General features: G+C 37.4%; 1 pseudogene across 1 annotated transcript; it reads right to left on the bottom strand.

Moving 5' to 3' along the window:
• Window positions 1–628: 628 nt before the first annotated feature.
• Window positions 629–1,477, bottom strand: LOC309811287 (small ribosomal subunit protein eS1-like; annotated as a pseudogene). The gene has a single exon. The product of its transcript is annotated as a small ribosomal subunit protein eS1-like (transcript).
• Between the last annotated feature and the right edge of the window lie 8,953 nt (window positions 1,478–10,430).

A 10,430-nucleotide genomic window follows, 5' to 3' on the forward strand; every position in this document is an offset into this window, starting at 1 on the left:
GATGTTGAGTCAACTTTCCCAGATTCTATCCATCCTGTCCATTATCTCCAAGCACATGTTGACATGTATAGATTTGCTTCAGTCTAAGCAACCTAACCATCACAGTATAAAGGTAGAAGAGGTGATATATCAAGGAAAATATGGTGGGAATACATGAAACATAAAAATAGAAGAGAGGCAAAATGTATACAGTTCAGAGAGGAAGAAATCTTGGACATTTAAGACTTCATCTCATAGCACAAAATGTCAGTAGGCATGGATGAAAGGAGGAAGATACCTTTACTTTACCACCTAGTTATACAAGCTGCCCTTAGCATCAGGGGGAGGGAGGACTTGTTTATTTTTATTTTTATTTTTTTTAAGTATCACAAATGAGGTCTTTTATTTGTCACCATTAAAAGTCTGATTTTTGGGCTTCCCTGGTGGTGCAGTGGTTGAGAGTCCCCCTGTCAATGCAGGGGACACGGGTTCGTGCCCTGGTCCAGGAGGATCCCACATGCCGTGGAGCGGCTGGGCCCGTGGGCCATGGCTGCTGAGCCTGCGCGTCCAGAGCCTGGACTCCGCAACGGGAGAAGCCACAGCAGTGAGAGGCCCGCGTATAGCAAAAATAAATAAATAAATAAATAAATAAATAAATAAATAAATAAATAAATAAAAGTCTGATTTTTAAACAGATTCCTGGACTGGTGGCTCATATCCATCAGCTCGTTCAACTTTAGCACCTGTCTCGTCCCCAGTAGCTTTTCCAGAACTACTACCTTCACCATGTAACTCCATGAGTTTTCTCAATTCAAACTTGGGCTTCTTCAGCATTTTTACTTTTCTAACAAAGACATCATGGAGTGGATAAATAGACTGGCAGGCCTTTTCTACGTCTTTTCCAATGCTGTCTGGAATCAATTTATTGACCACCTCTTTCAAGTCATTTGTCTGCACCTCTCGGGTCATGATTTCCATCATCTTCTTGCGGATCTGGCGGACCTGCTGGTGCTGGTCATAAGAGGTCTTCCGAATCTGATTGTTGCGTTTTTTTAGTAAAACCCACACAGAAGAGATGAAGCAAATAACCATCAGTAGTCTTGACATCAACGTGAGCTTCAATCATGGTCTGCCATTTTTTGACCATGGAGCACATTTTGTCACGGGTAAGATCCATGCCATGGAAATTAGTCAGGCAGTTTTTGCCCTGAACGTCCTCAGTAATAAGCTTGAATTTTCTAAATGCAACTTCATCATTCTGCAGATCAGCAAGGCTCACTTCAAACACACGACCCTTGAGGCCATCAGATGCGATTTTGGTTCCTTGAGTTCTCGTGACTAGTGTTTTCCCAATAGTTCTTATATTGAACATAGCTGGTGCTTTCACATCATACCAATCTTTCTTAGAAAATGGGTCAACCACTTTCTTCTTGGCTCCCTTTTTACCGCCTTTTGTAAGGCGCTTGTTCTTTCCGACCGCCATGGTGCTATTCTTTTTTTTTTTTAATTGACATATAGTTGATTTACAATATTGTATTAGTTTCAGGTATACAGCAAAGTGATTCAGATATATATAGATATAGATAGATTACCTATCTATCTGTTCTTTTCTGGATTCTTTCCCCTTATATGTTATTACAAAGTATTGAGTATAGTTCCCTGTGCTATACATTAAATCCTTGTTGTCTATCTATTTTATATATAATGATGGGTATCTGGTGATCCCATACTCCTAATTTATCCCTCCCCCACTCTCCCCTTTGATAACCATAAGTTTGTTTTCTATATCTGTGAGTCTGTTTCTGTTTTGTAAATAAATTTTTCTATTATATTTTAGATTCCACATATAAGGGATATCATATAATATTTGTCTTTGTCCGATTTACTTAACTTAATATGATAATCTCTAGGTCCATCCATGTTGCTGCAAATGGCATTATTTCATTCTTTTCTATGGCTGAATAATATTCCATTATATATATATAATATATATGTATATATCACATCTTATTTATCCATTCATCTGTTGATGGACACTTAGATTGCTTCCATGTCTTGGCTATTGTAAATGGTGCTGCTATGAACACTGGGGTGAATGTATCTTTTGAATTAGAGTTTTGTCCAGATATATGCCCAGGAGTGAGATTGCAGGATTATATGGTAGCTCTATTTTTAGTTTTTGGAGGAATCTACATATTGTTTTCCATAGTGGGTTCACTAATTTACATTCCGACCAAACTGTAGGAAGGTTCCTTTTACTCCACACCCTCTCCAGCATTTATTATTTGTAGACTTTTTTTTTAACACCTTTATTGGAGTAAAATTGCTTTACAATGGTGTGTTAGTTTCTGCTTTATAACAAAGTGAATTGGCTTTACATATACGTATATCCCCATATCTCCTCCCTCCTGCGTCTCCCTCCCACCCTCCCTGTCCCACCCCTCTAGGTGGACACAAAGCACCGAGCTGATCTCCCTGTGCTATGTGGCTGCTTCCCACTAGCTATCTGTTTTACATTTAGTAGTGTATATATGTCCATGCCACTCTCTCACTTCATCCAGCTTATCCTTCCCCCTCCCTGTGTCCTCAACTCCATTCTCTATGTCTACATCTTTATTCTTGTCCTGCCCCTAGGTTCATCAGTACCTTTTTTTTTTTAGATCCCATATATATGTGTTAGCATACGGCATTTGTTTTTCTGTTTCTGACTTACTTCACTCTGTATGACAGACTCTAGGTCCATCCACCTCATTACAAATAACTCAATTTTGTTTCTTTTTATGGCTGAGTACTATTCCATTGTATATATGCACCAGATCTTCTTTATCCATTCATCTGTCAAGGGACACTTAGGTTGCTTCCATGTCCTGGCTATGGTAAATAGAGCTGAAATGAACATTGTGGTACATGCCTCTTTTTGAATTATGGTCTTCTCAGGGTATATGCCCAGTAGTGGGATTGCTGAGTCATATGGTAGTTCTATTTTTAGTTTTTAAAGGAAACTCCATACTGTTCTCCATAGTGGGCTGTATCAATTTACATTCCCACCAACAGTGCAAGAGGGTTCCCTTTTCTCCACACCCTCTCCAGCATTTATTTTTTGTAGATTTTTTGATGATGGCCATGCTGACTGGTGTGAGGTGATATCTCATTGTCGTTTTGATTTGCATTTCTCTAATGATTAGTGATGTTGAGCATCCTTTCATGTGTTTGTTGGATAAACCATATTAACAAATTGAAGGAGAAAAACCATATGATCACCTCAATAGATGCAGGAAAAGCTTTTGAAAAAATTCAACACACATTTATGATAAAAACCCTCCAGAAAGTAGCCATAGAGGGAACTTGCCTCAACATAGTAAAGGCCATATATGACAAACCCACAGCCAACATCGTTCTCACTGGTGAAAAACTGAAACCATTTCCTCTAAGATCAAGAACAGGACAAGGTTGTCCACTCTCACCAGTATTATTCAACATAGTTTTGGAAGTTTTATCCACAGCAATCAGAGAAGAAAAAGAAATAAGAGGAATCCAAATTGGAAAAGAAGTAAAGCTGTCACTGTTTGCAGGTGACATGATACTATACATAGAGAATCCTAAAGATGCTACCAGAAAACTACTAGAGCTAATCAATGAATTTGGTAATGTAGCAGGATACAAAATTAATGCACAGAAATCTCTTGCATTCCTATACACTAATGGTGAAAAATCTGAAAGAGAATTTAAGGAAACACTCCCATTTACCATTGCAACAAAAAGAATAAAATACCTAGGAATAAACCTACCTAAGGAGACAAAAGACCTGTATGCAGAAAAATATAAGACACTGATGAAAGGAACTAAAGATGCTACAAACAGATGCAGAGATAGACCATGTTCTTGGATTGGAAGAATCAACATTGTGAAAATGACTATGCTATCCAAAGCAGTCTACAGATTCAGTGTAATCCCTATCAAACTACCAAAGGCATTTTTCACAGAACTAGAACAAAAAATTTCACGATTTGTATGGAAACAAGAAAGACCCCAAATAGCCAAAGCAATCTTGAGAAAGAAAAATGGAGCTGGAGGAATCAGGCTCCCTGACTTCAGACTATGCTACAAATCAAGACGGTATGGTACTGGCAGAAAAGCAGAAATATAGATCAATGGAGCAAGATAGAAAGCCCAGAGATAAACCCACACACATATGGTCACCTTGTTTTTGATAAAGGAGGCAAGAATATAAAATGGAGAAAAGACAGCCTCTTCAATAAGTGATGCTGAGAAAACTGGGCAGCTACATGTAAAAGAATGAAATTAGAACACTCCCTAACACAATACTCAAAAATAAACTCAAAATGGATTAAAGACCTAAATGTAAGGCCAGACGCTATAAAACTCTTAGAGGAAAACATAGGCAGAACAGTCTATGACATAAATCACAGCAAAATGCTTTTTGACACATGTCCTAGAGAAATGGAAATAAAAATCAACAAATGAGACCTAATGAAACTTAAAAGCTTTTGCACAGCAAAGGAAACCATAAACAAGACGAATAGACACCTTTGACAATGGGAGAAAATATGTGCAAATGAAGTAACTGACAAAGGATTAATCTCCAAAATTTACAAGCAGCTCATGCAGCTCAATATCAGAAAAACAAACAACCCAATCCAAAAATGGGCAGAAGACCTAAATAGACATTTCTCCAAAGAAGATATACAGATTGTCGACTTTTTATAATGGCCATTCTGACTGGTGTGAGGTGGTACCTTATTGTAGTTTGATTTGCATTTCTCTAATAATTAGCAACGTTGAATATCTTTTCATGTGTTTGTTGGCCATCTGTAAGGATGTGTTTGTTTCAAAGAGCAAAGCTTTTACTGTAAGTGTATTAGTTACAGTATATAGCACTTAATAGATAGTAGATGCACTTACCTATCTTTGTTATTTATTCATCCATTTATTCTTCTTTAAACATTGAGGCTTAAGAGCCTCATGTATCACTCTCCTAGGTGTACATTCTAATGGTAGGAAAAACATGTTAATCCTTGATTATATAGAATAATATAATTGTTAAGAAAAACATGTAAGAGATAGAAATAAAAAAAATATTTTTAATGGTGACTAATAATAATTATGAGGTTGTTAATATAAATTTTCTTTCTAAATCATTCATCTGAGAATCATAACGTAGCCTTAATCTCATGATTTAGATAATTGGAAAGTGACTCTTTTTAAAATTAAGTCTATTGAAATTGTATAATTAAATATCCAAAGTATAAAGTTTCATAAAGAAAATAAATAACAGCAAGGCATTGCATAAAAGCTTTTGGAGGAATAAAGATATTAAGTTAATTTTTTGTCATTTAATATTGGGAGGATTTCAAAGCCTTGGTTATTGCATGCACACTTTTAAAACTTATTTCTATTTAAGAATAAGCTGCATGTATATTTAGATGCATTAAAGCATAAGATATTATTTTAATAAAAGTATAAATTCTAAAGTCATGCCCTTTTCTGAGATATTAACTTCAATTCTGTAATGGGTTTTTAGCCTGTCAGATTTAAAAACAGCTGGAGTAAGAAAGATAAGTGAACAATACACATGAACAGAAGTTTAACAGAAATAAAAAAGTGAGAAATTTTGGTCAATGGAAGAGAAAAAGTAGAAGTCTTGGCAGAGAAATAAGTAGACCATACTTAATTCTTAATGGCATGCTTATGGGACATAGCAATGTGTGTAGACCCACAAAGCCAATTTATGGCACACTTTACAATTGCAGTGTTGTTGTGCAAAGGGGAATGTGCCGTTGTAATGTGTAAACACAAAAATAGAATATATGTCTTTTTAATGAAATATTTTGCAAGGGTGTGACCACTTTTAATAAACTTATAATTTCCACTCAGTCCAAATACCTACCAGGTATAATTCCAGATTTTATCAGTATAAAGGTTGTGTATGTGTGTCTGTGTGTGTGTGTGAATGAGAATGCAAGCAGAGAGGGTGGGGTGGGGGTTGGGAGAGGGAGAAAGGAAGGGAGAGGTGTAAAGAAAAGGGAAAGAGAGAGAAAAAAATATGCCTGGACCTCCTAGTGAGTAGGATTATATTTAATATAGAACTAATCTGGGCATAATTAGATTCAACAAATCTTATGTTTTCACATGTTGCTAATATCCATTCCTGAGGAAGTGGTAAAAACTGCATAACATTGTTCTGACTTGGTCGGAATTCCTCTTGTTTCATTGTGCAGCTTTAGCTTATCCTCTTATTTCCTTCCACACTATTTATGCTCCATTCTGTTCTGTCCCGGTTTGGTCACCATCCTCTTGTAGGATACAGATCATGAGTCTTTACTTCCAAATTTGTTACGTGTTCATTTTAAGACACACTGTTATTGCCAAAGAAGATTTGCTTCTCCTCAATACACACTGCAAAACTCCAATGGCATGAATGCTTACAGAGGGCTTAGATGGCTTTTGTGCTGCATATTCAGTTAGGAATGCTCTCTAACCTGAGAAATCTTTGCTTATTTTCTCTATGCTTGATTCTTTGTCAACTTTCAACAGGAGAGTTTGAAATAATTCTTGGACAAAGAGTTGGACAGAGGGGGAAGCAGTTGCCTGATTACAATCTATAGAAGTTCCTAACCAAACTGATTCTGTTAGATTCCACACCACATCCTTTATATCTTTCATGACAGATGGCCACTGTCCTCAGGCCCAAGAATGAATCATTATTTGTCTAAATGGGTCACACTGGTCTCATTCCCATTCACACTGCTCTTAATTCCCTAAAGTGATTAGTTTAGGCCTGGCAGGCTACGTGGCTCTTGCCAATGTTACATGGGGGAACTCTGCTGCATGTCATTTGGGACAGATTTTCCACTCTGATAAAAACTCTTTTTCTGAACTGAGAGGTTATCATGAGAATGGAATCCACAGCATCTTGCAACCAAGAGAAAGCTCACCTGATGATGGTGGAGCAGAAACCTAGAAAAAACCCAGGTCTATGTACAGCTATGTATCACTATGCTGAGCAGTTTAACTAACCAATCCCAACATCTGTCCCAAATTCCACTGAAAGCAGAGATTGGTAAAAACATACACTATTATTTCATTAAGATGCATAGCCTCAGTTTTTATAAATGATGAAAGGGAGAGTGGAGATAGAAAGGAAAAAGCTTTTCTTTTTTTTTTTGATGTGTTATCAAACTGATCACTGTTTGTATCAAATATGGCTAATTGCTCCACCTGGAGCTACTTTCTTAAAGAATCCAAATGAAGAACATAGGGCAGCTCTAGAATTGGTTATTGTGATATAGATTTGGAAGAAAAGAAGAAAACTTTATCTAGGGGCTCATTCCTCCATTGTGTAATTTGGTGTTCAAGAAGAGAAAGAAAAAAAGATCTAGAGTGGTGCATAGCAACACATAATGGTACATATATGTACCTTCTATTTTACTGTTTCTTGAGCACTTCATTCCTTTGTGTAGAGAAGTCTCTTCTGGTATATTTTTTCTAAATGAAGAACATTCCTTGTAGTGCTGGTCTGCTAAAAAGAAATTCTCTCTCTCTCTTCAAAAAAAAAAAAAAAAAAAGCTTCAATCTATTTTCATTTTTGAGAGATCTTTGAACTGGGTATAAAATTGTGGGTTGACATTTTACTTCTTCCAATATAGCCATACCTCTTTTTATTGTGCTTCACTTTATTGTGTCTTGAAGGTACTGCATTTTTTACAAATGGAAGGTTTGTGACAAACTTGCATCAAGCAAATCTATCAGTGCCTTTTTTCCAACAGCATTTGCTCATTTCATGTCTCTGTTTCACATTTTAGTGAGTCTCACAGTATTTCAAACATTTTCATTATTATATTTGTTATGGTGATCTGTGATCAGTGATCTTCAGTGTTACTATTGTCATTGTTTTGAGGCACTGCATTAGAAGGTGAACTTAAGTGATAAATGTTGTGTCTGTTCTGACTGCTCCAGCAACTGATCATTCCCCCTCTCTCTTCATCTTCTCAGGCCTACCTCTTCCCTAAGATACAACAATATTGAAATTAGGCCAATTAATAACTCTAAAATGGTGTCTAAGTGCTCTAGAGAAAGAAAGAGTCCCATGCCTTTCACTTTAAATTAAAAGCTAGAAATGATTAAGCTTGGTGAGGAAGCTATGTTGAAAGCTTAGATAGGCTCAAAGGCCTCCTGTGCCAAACAGTTAGCCAAGTTGTGAATGCAAAGGAAAGGTTCTTGAAGGAAATTAAAAGTGCTCCTCCAGTGAACACACAAACAATAAGAAAGCAAAACAGGCTTATTGATGATATGGAGAAAGTTTTAGTGGTTTGGATAGAAAAATCAAACTAGCCACAATATTCCCTTAAGCCAAAACCTAATCCAGCACAAGGCCCTAACTGTCTTCAATTCTATGAAGGTTGAGAGAGGTGAGGAAGCTGCAGAAGAAAAGTTTGAGGCTTTCAGAGGTTGGTTTATGAGGTTTAAGGAAATACATCATTTCCATAATGTAAAAGTGCAGGGTAAAGCATCTAGTGCTAATGTAGAAGCTGCAGCAAGTCATCCAGAAGATCTAGCTAAGATAATTCATGAAGGTGGCTACACTAAACAACAGATTTTCAATGTAAACAAAACAGCCTTCAATTGGAAGAAGATGCCATCTAGAATTTTCATAGCTAGAGAGGAGAAGTCAATGCCTGGCTTCAAAGTTTCAAAGGGCAGGCTGTATTGTGTTTGAATCTGGTTCTATTGATTATTTATCACTTGACAGTAACTAGTTTTTCTTATTTTTCTGCATATCTTAAAATTTTCACTGAATTCCAGATATGGGCTTTAGATCTATAGAGACTGAGATTAATAATATTTAATATGAATATGGGTTTTTCTTCATTCAGACCATTAGAATGGAGGGCTATTCAGTCAGTCTAATCAGAAACTTAGCTGGGTTTTGGTTTTGTTGCTTGTACAGTTAATGTCAGTATATTACAAGCTTCAGTTCCTCTGGTTGTCAACTAGCATTGCATTATGGGAGGGCAGATTGGGGTGCAACACAGTTTTTTTTGAGCACTTATGTTCCACATTCAGCTTTCACCATCTCTGCATGCCCATACCACAGAAAGGGTCTCTCTCCAAATTCTTGTCTTTCCCTCAGTCGATGGTTGATATTGCTTGTTAATAAGTACCAACTTTGTTTTAGGGGTAGGAGGTTCTATGTTATCCTTGTCTCACTTCAGCCTTTGGGAGGCCATATACATCTGGACCTTGGTGTGGGATTATTTTAGCATTGATAATCCATTTCCTCATGGGAGCCAAATCCTACCTTATATCTGTGGTTGGTACTAGGTGGGAGTTTCCTACCACTGCTCCAGTAGAAGGAAAACTCTGCTTGGTGTTCATGTAAGATATAAGACCTAAGAACACTTGCCCTTCCCTCAGAGGCTAGTACTTCATCATAGAGAGGAACCTTGGAAAGAGAGTAGAGCTTTGCCTCCATTCCTCATGCTACTGCTTATTACTCCATCCACATCTTATAGATGAGAGTGTTTGCTACCCCTCCCCAAGCAGCTTAAGGTTTTGTTCCATACAATAGAAAGGTGCACAAAGGTGTGCAGGATGTTGGCCTGTCACCCAACCTCCAAAAATCACCTCCTGCTTGCTATCATCACGGATAAGCTCTCTCTCCCCTAACCTGCTCCCAAATTGTCACAATGATGGTGTTCCAGTTATCTATTGCTGCAAATAAACCATCCCAGTGCTCATTGGTTTAAACCATTAATTTGTTAGAATCGTTCATAGTTCTCTTTGTTGACAAGCTCACCTTGGCTATCCTTGAGGACTTTTATGCAGTTGCAGTCAAAAGGAGACTGGGGCTGGAGTCAAATGAAGGCTCAAATTCCAATATAGCTCATTCCCATGACAGATAGTGGATTATGGCTCTAGACTAAAGCTCAAGTGGACTTTTTAATGGAATAGCTATTCTTTGTACCTTGTGCTTCTTATAGTGTGGTGGGTTTTCATTAAGGATAAGTTCTAGGAGTCAGCATTTTAAGATGCCCAAGTGTAGTGCAAGCCTTTTAACTTAGCCCCAGAATGTCACATTCACCATATTTTATGAGTTAAATAAGTCACTAGAGACAGCCCAGATTTAGGGAGAGAGGGGATTTCACCCTTTAATGTGAGGAGCAGTAGACATGGATAACAAGGGAAGGAATTGATGATGAGTATCTTCAGGACCATCCTCAACAGACTGCCCTATGGGACCCATAATTCATGTCTCTTGGGACATCCAGTTATTCACCAAATCAGAGCTTGAAGCTCACCTCATTACAGTACTAGTTTTAAACCCAGGATCTTAGCATCTAAATTGGGTTTAACTCCAGGTTATCAGGTATGAATCCTCTTCCTCACAGTCTGAAAATCTGTGAACTATAATGTCTCTGCCTCTTCTATGC

The sequence above is a fragment of the Mesoplodon mirus genome (assembly GCF_964341445.2).
Source record: "Mesoplodon mirus genome assembly, chromosome: 10".
Lineage (NCBI taxonomy): Eukaryota > Metazoa > Chordata > Mammalia > Artiodactyla > Ziphiidae > Mesoplodon > Mesoplodon mirus.